Source organism: Pleurodeles waltl, chromosome 6 (genome assembly GCF_031143425.1).
Source record: "Pleurodeles waltl isolate 20211129_DDA chromosome 6, aPleWal1.hap1.20221129, whole genome shotgun sequence".
Taxonomy (NCBI): Eukaryota; Metazoa; Chordata; class Amphibia; order Caudata; family Salamandridae; genus Pleurodeles; species Pleurodeles waltl.
This window is the reverse complement of record NC_090445.1, coordinates 559,949,250-559,969,047: the sequence shown is the minus strand read 5'-3', so window position 1 is coordinate 559,969,047 and position 19,798 is coordinate 559,949,250. Positions and strand designations below refer to the sequence as shown.

At 50.8% G+C, this 19,798-nt stretch overlaps 1 protein-coding gene across 1 annotated transcript in view; it reads left to right on the top strand.

Moving 5' to 3' along the window:
* The window catches only part of AMPD1 (adenosine monophosphate deaminase 1), a 1,595,039-nt gene that overhangs the window by 810,136 nt on the left and 765,105 nt on the right, over positions 1-19,798 (top strand). The window lies entirely within an intron of this gene.

The window sequence follows — 19,798 nt, the reverse complement described above, 5'->3', positions numbered from 1 at the left end:
TCCGATTTTTATATACATTTTAGGACCAAATTTATCAAAATTGGTTAAGTACTTTTTAAGATATGGATTGTTGAAGTTTTAATAAGTACAGTCTTTCTGTGAGTAACTATGGGCCTCATTCCAACCCTGGCGGTCTATGACCGCCAGGGTGGACGGCCACGGAAGAACCGCCAACAGGCTGGCGGTGCTTCCTTTGGCATTCCGACTGCGGCTGTAAAGCCGCGGTCGCCCAGCCGGGTCCGACGGTTTCGCTCCGGATTACCCCCGGCTGGGAGAATCCTCCATGGGGATTCCGACCCACTTCCCCCCAGCCTGTTTCTGGCGGTTTTCACCGCCAGAAACAGGATGGCGGGAACGGGTGTCGTGGGGCCCCTGGGGGCCCCAGCATGATTTTCACTGTCTGCAACTGCACCCGTCGCACCCCTGCAACACCGCCGGCTCCATTCGGAGCCGGCTTCAATGTTGCAGGGCCTTTCCCGCTGGGCTGGCAGGCGCTCCTTTGGCGGTCGCCCGCCGGCCCAGCGGGAAAGTCAGAATGGCCTCCGCAGTCTTCTGACCGCAGAGCGGCCATTTGGCGGATCCCGCCAGGCGGGCGGCATCCGCCGCCCGCCCAGGTCAGAATGACCCCCTATGCACCATAGAAAATAATAGAAAATTACACAGTTGGTTTACCAAGTTCCGCTTTTGCAGGTTGGTCGAGGTTGTGGGTGGGCATGCTTTGCCAGCTGGAGAAGTTCGGGCGGCTCTTGGAAAGTCTTTTGGAGCTGGTGCAGGGCCACTGAGGGGGACCACTTGGAAAAGGTCTGCTTTTGCAAATTCAACGGTGGTGCCTGAGGATCCCTTTGAAGTGTTGAGGTCGCAAGGGGTGAGGAACCGTTGAGGCACAGCTGGTTCTTCGTTGCAGAGCACAGAGCAGCCGGGTGCAGAGCGTATTGGTGAGCCAGAGGCTGTGTTCAAATGTGCCCTTTGGAGCTGGAGGTAGGTCTCTTTGTCTGTCACTTACAGGCCAACAGGTGCACTGTAGGAAGTTGGCTCTGTATGCACTATTTCAAAGTAAGAAATAGCATGCACAGAGTCCAACGGTTCCCCTTAGAGGTAAGATAGTGGCAAAAAGAGATAATTCTAATGCTCTATTTTGTGGTAGCGTGGTCGAGCAGTAGGCTTATCAGAGGGTAGTGTTAAGCATTTGTTGTACACACACAGGCAATAAATGAGGAACACACACTCAAAGACAATTCCAGGCCAATATTTTTTTGTATTGAAAAATATATTTTCTTAGTTTATTTTAAGAACCACAAGTTCAAAATTTACAAGTAATACTTCAAATGAAAGGTATTTCACTTAGGAAACTTAGGAACTTTGAATCAGCAAAATAGCATGTACAGTTTTCACAAAAATGGCAATAAGCTATTTTAAAACTAGACACAGTGCAAATTTCAACAGTTCCTGGGGGAGGTAAGTGTTTGTTAGTTTTGCAGGTAAGTAAACCACCTACAGGGTTCAAAGTTGGGTCCAAGGTAGCCCACCGTTGGAGGTTCAGGGCAACCCCAAATTTACCACACCAGCAGCTCAGGGCCGGTCAGGTGCAGAGGTCAAATTGGTGCCCAAAACGCATAGGCTTCAATAGAGAAGGGGGTGCCCCGGTTCCAGTCTGCCAGCAGGTAAGTACCCGCGTCTTCGGAGGGCAGACCAGGGGGGTTTTGTAGGGCACCGGGGGGGACACAAGTCAGCACAAAAAGTACACCCTCAGCGGCACGGGGCGGCCGGGAGCAGAGTGCAAACAGGCGTCGGGTTTGCAATAGGTTTCAATGGGAGACCCAGCGGCCTCTTCAGCGAAACAGGCAGGCAAGGGGTGGGCTCCTCGGGGTAGCCACCACCTGGGCAAGGGAGAGGGCCACCTGGGGGCACTCCTGCACTGGAGGTCGGATCCTTCAGGTCCTGGGGGCTGCGGGTGCAGTGTCTTTACCAGACGTCGGGTTCTTAGAAGCAGGCAGTCGCGTAAGGGGGCGCCTCTGGATTCCCTCTGCAGGCGTCGCTGAGTGGGTTCAGGGGGGTCAACTCTGGCTACTCACAGGGTCGCAGTCGCCGAGGAGTCCTCCCTGTAGTGTTGTTTCTCCGCAGGTCGAGCCGGGGGCGTTGGGAGCAGAGTGCAAAGTCTCACGCTTCCGGCGGGAACCGTGTTGTCTTTAAAAGTTGCTTCTTTGTTGCAAAGTTGCAGTCTTTGTGGAACAGGGCTGCTGTCCTCAGGATTTCTTGGTCCTTTTAGATGCAGGGTAGTCCTCTGAGGCTTCAGAGGTTGCAGGACCCTGGGGAACGCGTCGCTGTTGCAGTTTTTCTTGAAGTGGGGAGACAGGCCGGTAGGGCTGGGGCCAAAGCAGTTGGTGTCTCCGTCTTCTCTGCAGGGCTTTCAGGTCAGCAGTCCTTCTTCGTCTTCAGGTTGCAGGAATCTATCTGCTAGGTTCTGGGAGCCCCTAAATACTCAATTTAGGCGTGTGTTTAGGTCTGGGAGGTTAGTAGCCAATGGCTACTAGCCTTGAGGGTGGCTACACCCTCTTTGTGCCTCCTCCCTGAGGGGAGGGGGGCACATCCCTAATCCTATTGGGGGAATCCTCCATCTGCAAGATGGAGGATTTCTGAAAGTCAGAGTCACCTCAGCTCAGGACACCTTAGGGGCTGTCCTGACTGGCCAGTGACTCCTCCTTGTTTTTCTCATTATCTCCTCCGGCCTTGCCGCCAAAAGTGGGGCCGTGGCCGGAGGGGGTGGGCATCTCCACTAGCTGGAGTGCCCTGGGGCACTGTAACAAAGCGGGTGAGCCTTTGAGGCTCACCAGCAGGTGTTACAGTTCCCGCAGTGGGAGGTGAGAAGCACCTCTACCCAGTACAGGCTTTGTTACTAGCCACAGAGTTAGCAGGCCTCAGCACACTTTCAAATCATAACTTGGCATCAGAAAAGGCAAAAAGTCAGGGTTTAACCATGCCAAGGAAGGATTTCCTTACACAACCCCCCCAAACAAAAGAGGATGAGACTAACCTTTCCCAAGAGAGTCTTCATTTTCTAAGTGGAAGAACCTGGAGAGGCCATCTGCATTGGCATGGGCAGTCCCAGGTCTGTGTTCCACTACAAAGTCCAATCCCTGTCGGGAGATGGACCACTTCAACAGTTTTGGATTTTCACCTTTCATTTGCATTAGCCATCTGAGAGGTCTGTGGTCAGTTTGAACTACAAAGTGAGTACCAAAGAGGTATGGTCTCAGCTTCTTCAGGGACCAAACCACAGCAAAGGCCTCCCTCTCAATGGCACTCCAACGCTGCTCCCTGGGGAGTAACCTCCTGCTAATGAAAGCAACAGGCTGGTCAAGGCCATCGTCATTTGTTTGGGACAAAACTGCCCCTATCCCATGTTCAGAGGCATCAGTCTCCACAATGAACTGCTTGGAATATTCTGGAGCTTTTAGAACTGGTGCTGTGCACATAGCTTGTTTTAGGGTGTCAAAGGCCTGTTGACATTCTACAGTCCAGTTTACCTTCTTGGGCATTTTCTTGGAGGTAAGTTCTGTGAGGGGTGTCACTATTGATCCTTATCCCTTCACAAACCTCCTGTAGTACCCAATCAAGCCAAGGAATGCCCTGACTTGAGTCTGGGTTTTTGGAGCTGCCCAGTCCAGAATAGTCTGGATCTTGGGCTGGAGTGGCTGAACTTGGCCTACACCTACAAGGTATCCCAAGTAAACCACAGTTCCCTGCCCTATCTGACATTTGGGTGCCTTGATAGAGATGCCTGCTGCTTGCAGGGCCTTCAAAACCTTCTTCAGGTGGACCAGGTGATCCTGCCAGCTAGAGCTAAAGGCAGCAATATCGTCAAGATAAGCTGCACTAAAGGACTCCAAGCCAGCAAGGACTTGATTCACCAACCTTTGGAAGGTGGCAGGGGCATTCTTTAAACCAAAGGGTATAACAGTGAACGGATAGTGCCCATCAGGTGTGGAGAATGCTGTCTTTTCTTTTGCTTTTGGTGCCATTTTGATTTGCCAGTACCCTGCTGTCAAGTGAAAGGTACTCAAGTATTTGGAAGCACCTAGTTTGTCAATCAATTCATCTGCCCTTGGAATGGGATGGGCATCTGTCTTGGTGACAGAATTCAGTCCTCTGTAGTCCACATAAAACCTCATCTCTCTCTTTCCATCTTTGGTGTGAGGTTTGGGGACAAAGACCACTGGGCTATCCCAGGGGCTGTCAGAGTGCTCAATGACTCCCAATTCCAGCATCTTGTGGACTTCCACTTTGATGCTTTCCTTAACTTGGCCAGACTGTCTGAAAATGTTGTTTTTGACAGGCATGCTGTCTTCTGTTTCCACATCATGGGTACACAGGTGTGTCTGACCAGGGATTAGGGAAAAGAGCTCAGAAAACTGTAGTAGGACCTTCCTACAGTCAGAGTGCTGTTGGCCAGAGAGGGTGTCTGAATAGATCACTCCATCAACTGAGCCATCTTTAGGGTCTGTCGAGAGGAGATCAGGGAGAGGTTCACTCTCAGCCTCCTGGTCCTCATCTGTTACCATCAACAGATCTGCCCTGTCATGAAAGAGTTTGAGGCGGTTCAGATGAATCACCCTTTTGGGTGTCCTGCTAGTGCCTAGGTCTACCAGGTAGGTGACCTGACTCTTTCTCTCTAGCACTGGGTAAAGGCCACTTCATCTGTCCTGAAGTGCCCTGGGAACCACAGGCTCCAGAACCCAGACTTTCTGCCCTGGCTGAAACTCAACCATAGCAGCCTTTTGGTCATACCACATCTTCTGGAGTTGTTGGCTGGCCTCAAGGTTTTTACTTGCCTTTTCCATGTACTCTGCCATCCTTGAACGTAGGCCTAGTACATAGTCCACTATATCTTGTTAAGGCTCATGAAGAGGTCTCTCCCAGCCTTCTTTTACAAGAGCTACGTGTCCCCTGACAGGATGGCCAAACAGAAGTTCAAAGAGGAAAAACCCTACTCTCTTCTAAAGGCACCTCTCTGTAGGCGAAAAGCAGACATGGCAAGAGGACATCCCATCTCCTTTTGAATTTTTCAGGGAGCCCCATGATCATACCTTTGAATGTCTTGTTAAACCTATCTACAAGACTATTGGTTTGTGGATGGTATGGTGTGGTGAATTTGTAAGTCACCCCACACTCATTCCACATATGCTTTAGGTATGCTGACATGAAGTTGGTACCCCTGTCAGACACCACCTTCTTAGGAAATCCCACTCTGGTAAAAGTACCAATGAGTGCTTTTGCTACTGCAGGGGCAATAGTGGACCTAAGGGGAATTGCTTCAGGGTATCAAGTAGCATGATCCACTACTACTAGTATGTATTGGTTCCCTGAGGCTGTGGGAGGTTCAAGTGGACCCACTATGTCCACACCCACTCTTTCAAAGGGGACCCCTACCACTGGAAGTGGAATGAGGGGGGCCGTTGGGTGTCCACCTGTCTTACCACTGGCTTGACAAGTGGCATAGAAGACACAAAACTCCTTTACCTTCAGGGACATGTTGGGCCAATAGAAATGGTTAACTAACCTTTCCCAAGTCTTGGTTTGTCCCAAATGCCCAGCAAGTGGAATGTTATGAGCTAAGGTCAGAATGAACTTCCTAAACTCCTGAGGCACTACCACTCTCCTAGTGGCACCAGGTTTGGGATCTCTTGCCTCAGTGTAGAGGAGTCCATCTTCCCAATAGACTCTATGTCTTCCAGTGATTTTTCCTTTGGTCTCTTCAGCAGCTTGCTGCCTAAGGCCTTAAAGAGAGGGACATGTTTCTTGCCCCTTACACAACTGTTCCCTTGAGGGTCCCCCTGGGCCTAGGAGCTCAACCTGATAAGGTTCTAACTCCATGGGCTCAGTTCCCTCAGAGGGCAGAACTTCTTCCTGGTAAGAGAGGTTCTCTTTCTCTTGTTGTGTTGAAGCTGGTTCCCCAGTCTTCTTTCCTTTTCTCTTGGAGGGTTGGGCCCTTTTTCCAGGCTCCAACACAACACCACCTTTTCACCCTGAGCCTTGCACTGTGCCCTTGTCTTGACACACACCAGTTCAGGGATACCCAGCATGGCTGCATGAGTTTTGAGTTCTACCTCAGCCCATGCTGAGGACTCCATGTCATTTCCAAGCAAACAGTCTACAGGGATATTTGAGGAGACCTGTTTTAGGCCATTGACCCCTCCCCACTCTAAAGTTACCACAGCCATGGGATGTACTTTAGTCTGATTGTCAGCGTTGGTGACTGGATAAGTTTGTCAAGCCAGGTATTGACCAGGGGAAACCTGTTTCTCCGTCACCACGGTGACACTGGCACCTGTATCCCTTAGGCCTTCTACACTTGTCCCATTAATTATGAGTTGCTGCCTGTATTTTTGCATATTAGGGGGCCAGGCAGCCAGTGTGGCTAAGTCCACCCCACCCTCAGAGACTAATGTAGCTTCAGTGTGAACCCTGATTTGCTCTGGGCTCACTGTTGATCCCACTTGGAGACTGGCCATTCCAGTGTTAGCTGGAGTAGAGTTAGAAGTGGAACCTTTCTTGGGACAGTCCTTGTCTCCAGTTTGGTGTCCCTGCTGATTACAGCTACGACACCAGGCCTTTTTGGGATCAAAGTTTTTACCCTTGTACCCAAAATTGGATTGTGAAGAGGCTTTGGACCCTCCCTCCTGAGCAGGTTTTTGGGGCCCTGTAGAAGACTCTTTACTTTATCCCTTGGATGTCTCAACACTCTTCCCCTGGGGAGTCTTTGGAACCCCTTTCTTTTGGTCACCCCCTGTGGAAGTCTTGGTCACCCTAGTCTTGACCCAATGGTCCGCCTTCTTTCCCAATTCCTGGGGGAGAAATTGGTCCTAGGTCTTCCAGATGCTGATGCAGTTTATCATTGAAACAATTACTTAACAGGTGTTCTTTCACAAATAAATTGTACAGCCCATCATAATCATTTACACCACTGCCATGAATCCAACCATCCAGTGTTTTAACTGAGTAGTCAACAAAATCAACCCAGGTCTGGCTCGAGGTTTTTTGAGCCCCCCTGAACCTAATCCTGTATTCCTCAGATGAGAATCCAAAGCCCTCAATCAGGGTAGCCTTAATGAGGTCATAGGGTTCTGCATCTTTTCCAGAGAGTGTGAGGAGTCTATCCCTACACTTTCCAGTGAACATTTCCCAAAGGAGAGCACCCCAGTGAGATCTGTTTACTTTTCTGGTTGCACAAGCCCTCTCAAAAGCTGTGAACCATTTGGTGATGTCATCACCATCTTCATATTTAGTTACAATCCCTTTAGGGATTTTCAACATGTCAGGAGAATCTCTGACCCTATTTATGTTGCTGTCACCATTGATGGGACCTAGGCCCATCTCTTGTCTTTCCCTTTCTATGGCTAGGATCTGTCTTTCCAAAGCCAATCTTTTGACCATCCTGGCTAACAGGAGGTCATCTTCATTGAGGCTGCCCTCAATGCTTGCAGAGCTGTTGGACTCTCCTGTGAGAGAAGCAACATCTTTGACTATCACTTTTGGAGACAGGGTTTGAGGAACCCTGGGCTCCCTATCTAGGACTGGAGGTGGGAAATCCTCCACATCACTAGCTTCCTCCTCTGTGAAGATCTCATCAGAGGGGTTGTTTTTAACAAACTCTGCCAAAAGCTCCTGGAGCTGTACTTTGGTAGGGTTTGAACCAGTTTTTATCTTTTTGATTTTGCAGAGGCCTTAACTCTGACATCTTAAAATGCAGGGAAGGGGTGAGGTTGAGTTCCATCACTATCTCTTCTGTAGCAGACATTATGTTTCTACAAGTTGGAGATACTTTTTAAGAATCTAAAACTATCTCTAGAACTTAATTCAAACGTTTACAAAACTTTTAAACTCTAAAAGAAATGCTAACAGGGACTAACACAAGGCACTGGAAGGACTTTTACAAATTTAGAAAAATAACTAAAATTTCAAAAATCTGTTTCTAATGACAATTTTTGGAATTTTGTTGTGTGATCAGGTATTGGCTGAGTAGTCCAGCAAATGCAAAGTCTTGTACCCCACAGCTGATCCACCAATGTAGGAAGTTGGCTCTGTATGCTCTCTTTCAAAGTAAGAAATAGCATGCACAGAGTCCAAGGGTTCCCCTTAGAGGTAAGATAGTGGCAAAAAGATATAATTCTAATGCTCTATTTTGTGGTAGTATGGTCGAGCAGTAGGCTTATCAGAGGGTAGTGTTAAGCATTTGTTGTACACACACAGGCAATAAATGAGGAACACACACTCAAAGACAATTCCAGGCCAATAGGTTTTTGTATAGAAAAATATATTTTCTTAGTTTATTTTAAGAACCACAGGCTCAAGATTTACAAGTAATACGTCAAATGAAAGGTATTTCACTTAGGTAACTTAGGAACTTTGAATCAGCAAAATAGCATGTACAGTTTTCACAAAAATGGCAATAAGCTATTTTAAAACTGGACACACTGCAAATTTCAACAGTTCCTGGGGGAGGTACGTGTTTGTTAGTTTTGCAGGTAAGTAAACCACCTACAGGGTTCAAAGTTGGGTCCAAGGTAGCCCACTGTTGGGGGTTCAGAGCAACCCCAAAGTTACCACACCAGCAGCTCAGGGCCGGTCAGGTGCAGAGGTCAAAGTGGTGCCCAAAACCCATAGGCTTCAATGGAGAAGGGGGTGCCCCGGTTCCAGTCTGCCAGCAGGTAAGTACCCGCGTCTTCGGAGGGCAGACCCGGGGGGTTTTGTAGAGCACCGGGGGGACACAAGTCAGCACAAAAAGTACACCCTCAGCGGCACGGGTGCAGCCGGGTGCAGAGTGCAAACAGGTGTCGGGTTTGCAATAGGTTTCAATGGGAGACCCAGGGGTCTCTTCAGCGAAGCAGGCAGGCAAGGTGGTAGGCTCCTCGGGGTAACCACCACCTGGGCAAGGGAGAGGGCCACCTGGGGGTCACTCCTGCACTGGAGGTCGGATCCTTCAGGTCCTGGGGGCAGCGGGTGCAGTGTCTTTACCAGGTGTCGGGTTCTTAGAAGCAGGCAGTCGCGGTCAGGGGGATCCTCTGGATTCCCTCTGCAGGCGTCGCTGGGGGGGCTCAGGGGGGTCCACTCTGGCTACTCACAGGGTCGCAGTCGCCGGGGAGTCCTCTCTGTAGTGTTGTTTCTCCGCAGGTCGAGCCGGAGGCGTCGGGTGCAGAGTCCAAAGTCTCACGCTTTCGGCGGGAACCGTGTTGTCTTTAAAAGTTGCTTCTTTGTTGCAAAGTTGCAGTCTTTGTGGAACAGGGCCGCTGACCTCAGGAGTTCTTGGTCCTTTTAGATGCAGGGTAGTCCTCTGAGGCTTCAGAGGTTGCAGGACCCTGGGGAACGCGTCGCTGTTGCAGTTTTTCTTGAAGTGGGGAGACAGGCCGGTAGGGCTGGGGCCAAAAGCAGTTGGTCTCTTTGTCTTCTCTGCAGTGCTTTCAGGTCAGCAGTCCTTCTTCGTCTTCAGGTTGCAGGTATCTATCTTGCTAGGTTCTGGCAGCCCCTAAATACTCAATTTAGGGAAGTGTTTAGGTCTGGGGGGTTAGTAGCCAATGGCTACTAGCCCTGAGGGTGGCTACTCCCTCTTTGTGCCTCCTCCCTGATGGGAGGGGGGCACATCCCTAATCCTATTGGGGGAATCCTCCATCTGCAAGATGGAGGACTTCTAAAAGTCAGAGTCACCTCAGCTCAGGACACCTTAGGGGCTGTCCTGACTGGCCAGTGACTCCTCCTTGTTTTTCTCATTATCTCGTCCGGCCTTGCCGCCAAAAGTGGGGCCGTGGCTGGAGGGGGCGGGTATCTCCACTAGCTGGAGTGCCCTGGTGCGCTCTAACAAAGGGGGTGAGCCTTTGAGGCTCACTGCCAGGTGTTACAGTTCCTGCAGGGGAAGGTGAGAAGCACCTCCACCCAGTGCAGGCTTTGTTACTACCCACAGAATGACAAAGGCACTCTCCCCATGTGGCCAGCAACATGTCTGGTGTGTGGCAGGCTGGTAAAACTAGTCAGCCCAAACTGGAAGTCGGGTATGTTTTCAGGGGGCATCTCTAAGATGCCCTCTGGGGTGTATTTCACAATAAAATGTACACTGGCATCAGTGTGCATTTATTGTGCTGAGAAGTTTGATACCAAACTTCCCAGTTTTTAGTGTAGCCATTATGGTGCTGTGGAGTTCGTATTTGACAGACTCCCAAACCATATACTCTTATGGCTACCCTGCTCTTACAATGTCTAAGGTTTTGCTTAGACACTGTAGGAGCATAGTGCTCATGCACCTATGCCCTCACCTATGGTATAGTGCACCCTGCCTTAGGGCTGTAAGGCCTGCTAGAGGGGTGACTGATCTATGCCATAGGCAGTGTGAGGTTGGCATGGCACCCTGAGGGGAGTGGTGCCATGTCGACTTAGTCATTTTCTCCCCACCAGCACACACAAGCTGGCAAGCAGTGTGTCTGTGCTGAGTGGGGGGTCTCCAGTGTGGCATAAGACATGCTGCAGCCCTTAGAGACCTTCCCTGGCATCAGGGCCCTTGGTACCAGGGGTACCAGTTACAAGGGACTTACCTGGATTCCAGGGTGTGCCAATTGTGGAAACAAAGGTACAGTTTTAGGGAAAGACACTGGTGCTGGGGCCTGGTTAGCAGGCCTCAGCACACTTTCAAATCATAACTTGGCATCAGCAAAGGCAAAAAGTCAGGGTGTAACCATGCCAAGGAGGCATTTCCTTACAGGCACTCTGGTGGGAGGTCCAGGGTGCTCCTGAAGTCCCTTGACTAGGGCTTCCTCCTGGTCCTTTTTCAGTTATGGGTGAGCTAGTTTTCTTGATGTCTGACATCAGCTGACCAGTACTCAGGGTATTTGATAGAGACTTTTAGCTGCAGATTCCTTACCTTTGAATTCCCTGGCGTCAGCTTCAAATCTAGAATCTTATTGTTGAGCAATACCGTGCGCGCTGTGTCGGGTGGCATCGTTCGGATCCACGTACATCTTCTGGCTTCGCGGGGCTTCGTCAGCATCGTTGGAGCCGTCTGTGACATCACGGTCGCCTATAAAGGCACCACCCCGGTGTGTGTACCTCGGTTCTTTTCCTTCCATGCTGGTTAAGCGCAGGTCCGGGATTGAACTACCCTTTGCCTATTTTGGCAAGCCTTTTTCAACCGTTTTGTCGAAGATTTTTTTGTGTCTTTACAATGAATGTCATCTAGACACCCACCAGGTATGTCTCTGGTGCCTCGACAGGGACCATGACTCGAAGTTGTGCTCTGACTGCCGGGCCATGGCCCGAAGGCTTTCAGAGAGCAGTCTCTAAAGCTCATGGTGGCCCAGCAGTCGCCTTCGGTTGTGCAACTCCTTGGAGATCACAGTCCCGCTCAAGGAGGAGGTTGCAGGACTGCCCCAGGAGCCCCAAGTCCTCTTTGTCCCACTCGAGGTCCTTGGGGCACTCGGGGAAGAGGCACAAGAAGAAAAACTCCAAGCAGACTTCGACTTCGCCACACCCGTCGGCCGACAAGGTGTCATGGGAACGTTGATGTTCTGAGCATGGATCTGTGGAGCCGATGCCAGGGTGACGCTCCCCCCACCGCCGGGGCACACCGGTGGTGGGAGCCCCATCCTCATTCCAGATGATCCAGTGCCAGAACGACATCGCACAATGCCGATTCTGACTTCGATGGCGCTGACTCAGTCCAAATCAGCCAGGCAAAGGTGAGGAGTGGGAGGGGCCTGAGGACTCTTTACAATATGGATTGGAGGAGCAGGGCTGGTATAAGGAACTAGGGGAAGCTAGGGGAAGTCAGCAGACTGGATATTTCAACAGATACTGGTATGCTCTCACCTCCTTCTGTGGCTACAGAGGAGGAAGCATCATATCCCAAGGTGGTGCGTAGAGTGGCTGAGGTCTTGGACCTGGAATTGTCTATGGTGCTGGTGAGGACTAACATCCTGACAGAGGTGCTTCAGCCGGGGGCTACTACATCGGAGCTGATGTTACCCTTTAATGAAGCCGTTACTGATGTCCTGCTGGGGATGTGGTCGAAACCCAACACAGGGTCTCCTGTAAATAGGCCAATTGGCTGCAACCATCAACCAGCTCCTACTGACCCTAGTTTCCTAACCCAACACCCCACCCCCCAATCCCAGAGAGCTTGGTGGTCCAAGCCTCCATTTCCCGTGGTACCTTTACTTCCGCTCCCCCGGTTAGGGAATCCAAGAGGCTGGACCAACTTGGGAAGATGTTTTCTTCCTCCAGCCTGGCATTGAGGTCCATAAACACCTCATGCCTATTTAGCTGTTTTTTCCATACGTTATGGGATACAGTGGCAGAGGTGCTGCCCCAGGTTCCCAGAGGGCGTAAGGGACAGTCTCACCCAAGCAGTCAAGGATGGGATAGATGCAGCCAAGTTTACCATTCGGTGCAGTTTGAACATGACCGACTCGCTGGGCAGGGTGGTTTTCCTCAACAGTGGCCCTTCGTCGCCACGCCTGGCTGCATACCACTGGCTTTTCGGGGGATGTCCAGGCAAATCTGATGGACATGCCCTTCGATGGCTCACGCCATTTTGGAGAGAAAGCAGACTCAGCGTTTGAGGGGTTCAAGGACTCTTGAGCCACAGCCATATCCTTGGCCCTCTCAGCGCCCACTCACCAGCAGTCTGCCCAGCGCCCGTTTCGAGGCTTCGGGAGGGGCAGGGTACCATACCAACTACAGGTCAGCCACCGTCCTCCAGCTTCACAGCATCCAGTGAAGGGACGAGGTTGTGGTACCTTTAGACCCAGAGAGTCTAGCCAGAGGTCGGCCACCACCCACACCCCCTCTTCCACAACACCCAAGCCCTCCTAGTATGGCTCTGCAAGACCATGCTCGTCCAATTGGATGAAGGATTTGATTTCATCTCCCTCACTGCCGGCCCATAACATCGGACAAATGGGTCTTGCTCATACAGAAGGGCTATTCCCTCCCCGTCTAGCCTTTCCCTCCCTCTATCCCTCCGTTAAAAGAACAGCTGATGGAGGATCATTTAATCTTGCTCTGCGAGGAAGTTACTGCTCTCTTGGCCAAGGGAGTCATTGAAAGGGTCCTGATGTTAGAAGTAGGCAGTGGTTGTTATTCCCGCTACTTTCTGATTCCAAAGAATAACAAGGGTTCCCTCTCTCTTGGATTTAAGGGATGTCAATCTCTTCCTCAAAAGAGAGAAATTCAGGATGCTCACACTGGCTCAGGTCTTGTCTGCCCCAGACAAAGGAAACTGTATGGCAGCGTTGGATTTGCAGGATGTGTATTTTCACATCCTCATCCTGCCTGCCCACAGGCGTTACTTGCAGTTCAAGGTGGACCACGAGCACTTTCAGTTTACCCTGCTCCACTTCGGTCTCACCAGTGCCCCTTGGGTGTTCACTAAGGTGATGGGGGTGGTAGCAGCTCATCGGCGCAAGTTAGGGATTTCAATCTTCCCCTACCTCGATGACTGGCTGTTAAAGGCTCCTATACCCCAGACTCTCGTCCCCCACCTCCAGCATATGGTGGATGTTGGAAATGGCCGTTATGCAGAGTTATCCCCAGACTTTCTGCCTTCCTCCTTCTCTTTTTCTGACCTAATTTTTGCTGGTTTTTAGACTCTGCGCACTTTACCACTGCTAACCAGTGCTAAAGTGCATATACTCTCTCCCTTTAAACATGGTGACATTGGATCATACCCAATTGGACTATTTAATATACCTATAAGTCCCTAGTAAGGTGCACTGTATGTGCCCAGGGCCTGTAGATTAAATGCTACTAGTGGGCCTGCAGCACTGGTTGTGCCACCCACTTTAGTGGCCCCTTTACCTTGTCTCAGGCCTGCCATTGCAAGGCCTGTGTGTGCAGTTTCACTGTCACTTCGACTTGGCATTTAAAATTACTTGCCAAGCCTAAAACTCCCCTTTTTCTACATGTAAGTCACCCCTAATGTGTGCCCTAGGTAAACCCTAGAGCAGGGTGCTGTGTGGGTAGAAGGCAGGACATGTACCTGTGTAGTTTACATGTCCTGGTAGTATAAAACTCCTAAATTCATTCTTACACTACTTCGAGGCCTGCTCCCTTCATAGGCTAACATTGGGGCTGCCCTCATACATTGATGAAGTGGTAGCTGCTGATCTGAAAGGAGTAGGAAGGTCATATTTAGTATGGCCAGAATGGTAATACAAAATCCTGCTGACTGGTGAAGTTGGATTTAATATTACTACTTTAGAAATGACACTTTTAGAAAGTGAGCATTTCCCTGCACTTAAATCTTTCTGTGCCTTACAATCCACATCTGGCTGGGTTTAGTTGACAGCTCCTTGTGCATTCACTTAGACATACCCCAAACCTAGGGTACTCAGCCTCACTTACATATATCTGCATTTTGAATGGCTCTTCCTGTGCTAGGAGGGCGGAGGGCCTGCCCTCACACAAAGGACTGCCACACCCCCTACTGGGACCCTGGCAGACAGGATTGAACTGAAAAGGTACCTGGTGCACTTCTAAGCCACTCTTTGAAGTCTCCCCCACTTCAAAGGCACATTTGGGTATAAAACAGGGCCTCTGCCCTACCACCTCAGACACTTCTGGAGAAGAAACCTGAACCAGAACCTGCACCCTGACAAGAATAACTGCCTGGCTGCCTAAAGGACTCCCCTGACTGCTTTCTACCGAAGACTGCTGCCTTGCTGTTGCCCTGTTGTCTTGCTGCTCTCTTCCTTTGCTGCAGAAGTGCTCTCCAAAGGCGTGGATAGAGTTTGCCTCCTGTTCCCTGAAGTCTCAAGACCAAAAAGACTTCTCTCTTGCAACTGGACTCCTTATGTGGCAAAAAATTAGATGCAAGCTTGTGCCGCGGTGAAAAATTCACTGCTCGCCGAACCGGATTGGTGCCGCTCAACTCTGCGAGGAAAAATCGACGCAGCGCCAGCGGTGCGACTGGAGCTTCGACGCACGGCTCACCTGGGACAACGCCACCCGTGAGGGAGAAATTTCCCTGCATTGCCCACCGGAACGACACACAGCTGGTCGACAAGCACAGGATTCCACACACAGACCCCGGGGCGTCTGAAGACGGCGTGACCCGAAGAGGAGACCCGTCCACACGCCAGAAATCGACGCAACGTCTTCCCCGTGTGAAAAATAACAACGCAAGTCCGTGTGTGAAGGGGCGAAACCGACGCACACACCATTTTCCACGCATCCCCTCCTCTGGGACCCTTTGCAGAGATTTTTCACTCCAACCAGGTACCTTGTGCTTGAAAGAGACTTTGGGGGTCATTCTGGGGGTCCGAGACCGCCAGGGCTATAATGACAGAAAGCCCCGCCAACAGGCTGGCGGTGCTTTCATCCCTATTCTGACCGCGGCGGTAAAGCCGCGGTTGCACCGCCGGGGCCGGCGGTTTTCCGCCGTTTTTGCCCCGGCTGGGATAATCCGCCAGGGCAGCGCTGCAAGCAGCGCTGCCCTGGGGATTATGACCCCCTTACCGCCAGCCTGTTTCTGGCGGTTTTCACCGCCAGGAAGAGGCTGGCAGTAAGGGGTGTCCTGGGGCCCCTGGGGGCCCCTGCACTGCCCATGCCAATGGCATGGGCAGAGCAGGGGGCACCTAACAGGGCCCCAGCCAGCTTTTAACTGTCTGCATAGCAGACAGTGAAAAGCACGACGGGTGCAACTGCACCTGTCGCACGGCCGCAACTGGCATGGGCAGTGCAGGGGCCCCTAACAGGGCCCCAGCCAGCTTTTAACTGTCTGCATAGCAGACAGTGAAAAGCGCGACGGGTGCAACTGCACCCGTCGCATGGCCGCAACACCGCCGGCTCCATTCGGAGCCGGCTCCTGTGTTGCGGCCTCATTCCCGCTGGGCTGGCGGGCGCAAACTTGGTTTGCGCCCTCCGGCCCAGCGGGAATGTCGGAATGGGGGCCGCGTGAGTGCGGCCGTATGGCGGTTTCCGCCTGGCGGGCGGCGGTAGCCTCCCGCCAAGGTCAGAATGACCCCCTTTGTTTGCTTTTAAAAAGACTTAAGACACTTTAGATCACTTTCCAGTGATATCTTTACATCTTCTTATTGCATCTTTTATCGTTTTGACCTGCCAATATCCAGATAAATATTATATATTTTTCTAAACACTGTGTGGTGTATTTTAGTGCTGCTATATTGTGTTATTGTATGATTTATTGCACAAATACTTTACACATTGCATTCTAAGTTAAGCCTGACTGCTCAGTGCCAAGCTACCAGAGGGTGGGCACAGGATAATTTGGATTGGGTGTGACTTACTGTAGGAAGTTGGCTCTGTATGTACTATTTCAAAGTAAGACATAGCATGCACAGAGTACAAGGGTGCCCCTTAGAGGTAGGATAGTGGCAAAAAGAGATAATTCTAATGCTCTATTTTGTGGTAGTGTGGTCGAGCAGTAGGCTTATCAGAGGGTTGTGTTAAGCATTTGTTGTACACACACAGGCAATAAATGAGGAACACACACTCAAAGACAATTCCAGGCCAATAGGTTTTTATATAGAAAAATATATTTTCTTAGTTTATTTTAAGAACCACAGGTTCAAGATTTACAAACAATACTTTAAATGAAAGGTATTTCACTCGGGTATTCGAGGAACTTTGAATAATCACAATAGCATGTACAGTTGTGGCAGAAATGGCAATAAGCTATTTTAAAAATGACTAAGTCGACAAGGCACTCCCCTCAGGGAGCCATGCCAACCTCCCACTGCCTATGGCATAGATCAGTCACCCCTCTAGCAGGCCTTACAGCCCTAAGGCAGGGTTCACTATACCATAGGTGAGGGCATAGGTGCATGAGCACTATGCCCCTACAGTGTCTAAGCAAAACCTTAGACATTGTAAGTGCAGGGTAGCCATATGAGTATATGGTCTGGGAGTCCGTCATACATGAACTCCACAGCACCATAATGGCTACTCTCAAAACTGGGAAGTTTGGTATCAAACTTCTCAGCACAATAAATGCACACTGATGCCAGTGTACATTTTATTGTAACATACACCCCAGAGGGCATCTTAGAGATTCCCCCTGAAAACATACCCGACTTCCAGTTTGGGCTGACTAGTTTTGCCAGCCTGCCACACACCAGACATGTTGCTGACCACATGGGGAGAGTGCCTTTGTCACTCTGTGGCTAGTAACAAAGCCTGTACTGGGTGGAGGTGCTTCTCACCCAGTACTTACCCCTGCAGGAACTGTAACACCTGGCGGTGAGCCTCAAAGGCTCACCCCTGTTGTTACAGGGACACAGGGCACTCCAGCTAGTGGAGATGCCCGCCCCCTCCGGCCACAGCCCCACTTTTGACAGCAAGGCCGGAGGAGATAATGAGAAAAACAAGGAGGAGACACTGGCCAGTCAGGACAGCCCCTAAGGTGTCCTGAGCTGAGGTGACTCTGACTTTTAGAAATCCTCCATCTTGCAGATGGAGGATTCCCCCAATAGGATTAGGGATGTGCCCCCCTCCCCTCAGGGAGGAGGCACAAAGAGGGTGTAGCCACCCTCAGGACCAGTAGCCATTGGCTACTAACCCCCCAGACCTAAAAACACCCCTAAATAGAGTATTTAGGGGCTCCCAGAACCTAGCAAGATAGATACCTGCAACCTGAAGACGAAGAGGACTGCTGACCTGAAGCCCTGCAGAGAAGACGGAGACACCAACTGCTTTGGCCCCAGCCCTACCGGCCTGTCTCCCCACTTCAAGAAAAACTGCAACAGTGACGCGTTCCACAGGGTCCAGCGACCTCTGAAGCCTCAGAGGACTACCCTGCATCTTAAAGGACCAAGAACTCCTGAGGACAGCGGCTCTGCTCCAAAGAAGAAACATCTTTGCAACAAAGAAGCAACTTTTTAAAGACAATACGTTTCCCGCCGGAAGCGTGAGACTTTGCACTCTGCACCCGACGCCCCCGGCTCGACCTGCGGAGAAACAACACTACAGGGAGGACTCCCCAGGGACTGCGACCCTGTGAGTAGCCACAGTTGACCGCCCTGAGCCCCCCCAGCGACGCCTGCAAAGAAATTCCAGAGGCTCCCCCTGACCGCTACTGCCTGCTTCTAAGAACCCAACGCCTGGTAAAGACACTGCACCCGCAGCCCCCGGGACCTGAAGGATCCGACCTCCAGTGCAGAAGCGACCCCCAAGTGGCCCTCTCCCTTGCCCAGGTGGTGGCTACCCCAAGGAGCCCCCCCTTGCCTGCCTGCTTCGCTGAAGAGACCCCCGGGTCTCCCATTGAACTCCATTGCAAACCAGACGCCTGTTTGCACTCTGCACCCGGCCGCCCCCGTGCCGCTGAGGGCGTACACTTTGTGCTAACTTGTGTCCCCCCCCGGTGCCCTACAAAACCCCCCTGGTCTGCCCTCCGAAGACGCGGGTACTTACCTGCTGGCATACTGGAACCGGGGCACCCCCTTCTCCATTGAAGCCCATGCGTTTTGGGCACCACTTTGACCTCTGCACCTGACCGGCCCTGATCTGCTGGTGTGGCAACTTTGGGGTTGCCCTGAACCCCCAACGGTGGGCTGCCTTGGACCCAACTTTGAACCCTGTCGGTGGTTTACTTACCTGCAAAACTAACAAACACTTACCTCCCCCAGGAACTGTTGAAAATTGTAGTGTCTAGTTTTAAAATAACTTATTGCCATTTTTGTGAAAACTGTACATGCTATTTTGCTGATTCAAAGTTCCTAAGATACCTAAGTGAAGTACCTTTCATTTGAAGTATTGATTGTAAATCTTGAACCTGTGGTTCTTAAAATAAACTAAGAAAATATATTTTTCTATACAAAAACCTATTGGCCTGGAATTGTCTTTGAGTGTGTGTTCCTCATTTATTGCCTGTGTGTGTACAACAAATGCTTAACACTACCCTTTGATAAGCCTACTGCTCGACCACACTACCACAAAATAGAGCATTAGAATTATCTCATTTTGCCACTATCTTACCTCTAAGGGGAACCCTTGGACTCTGTGCATGCTATTTCTTACTTTGAAATAGTACATACAGAGCCAACTTCCTACAGCTTGTACATATGTTTCCCCACACGCCCTTTGCTATGCCCCAGCGGTACTTAAATCTGGTCCACTCATTTCTGATGTATGCTCCCTTTGAGCCTTTGCCCAACTGTCCCCTCTGGCTGCTCACCATCCAGACAGCCTTCTTAGTGGCAGTAACATCTGTCAGGAGGGTGAATGAGATGCAAGCTCTGTCATCAAAGCCGCCGTATGTCACTATCTACCAAGACAAGGTGGTTCTCAGAACTCGTGCCTCTTTCCTCCCCTAGGTGGTGACCCCATATCATCTGGGTAAGAACATCACCCTTCCCACCTTCTTTGCTCCACCTCATCTCTCTAAGGAAGAGGAGTGACTCCACTGACTGGAGCCAAAAAGAGCACTGTCGTTCTACCTTGACCACACAAAAGAGTTCCAGGTGGATGAACAACTCTTTGTGGGGTACGTTGGCGCAAAGGGTTGGGAAGAGAACCATTTCACGTAGGGTCATTCTCTGCATCAAGATCTGCCAAGCATTAGCCTAGAAGCAGCCTCCTCAGGGCTTGAGGGCTCATTCTGCCAGGGGCAAATCTGCTACCACTGCATTAGCTCGAGGCGTTCCAGTCCTGGAGATTTGTCAAGCGGCAAGGTGGTAATCTTTGCACATGTTTGCAAAGCATTACTGCCTGAACAGTCAGGTACAAAGAGACAGGAACTTTGCCCATTCTGCCTTGAAGGACTTCTAGTGTAAGTAGAAATATCCGCAGCCCACCAACAGGA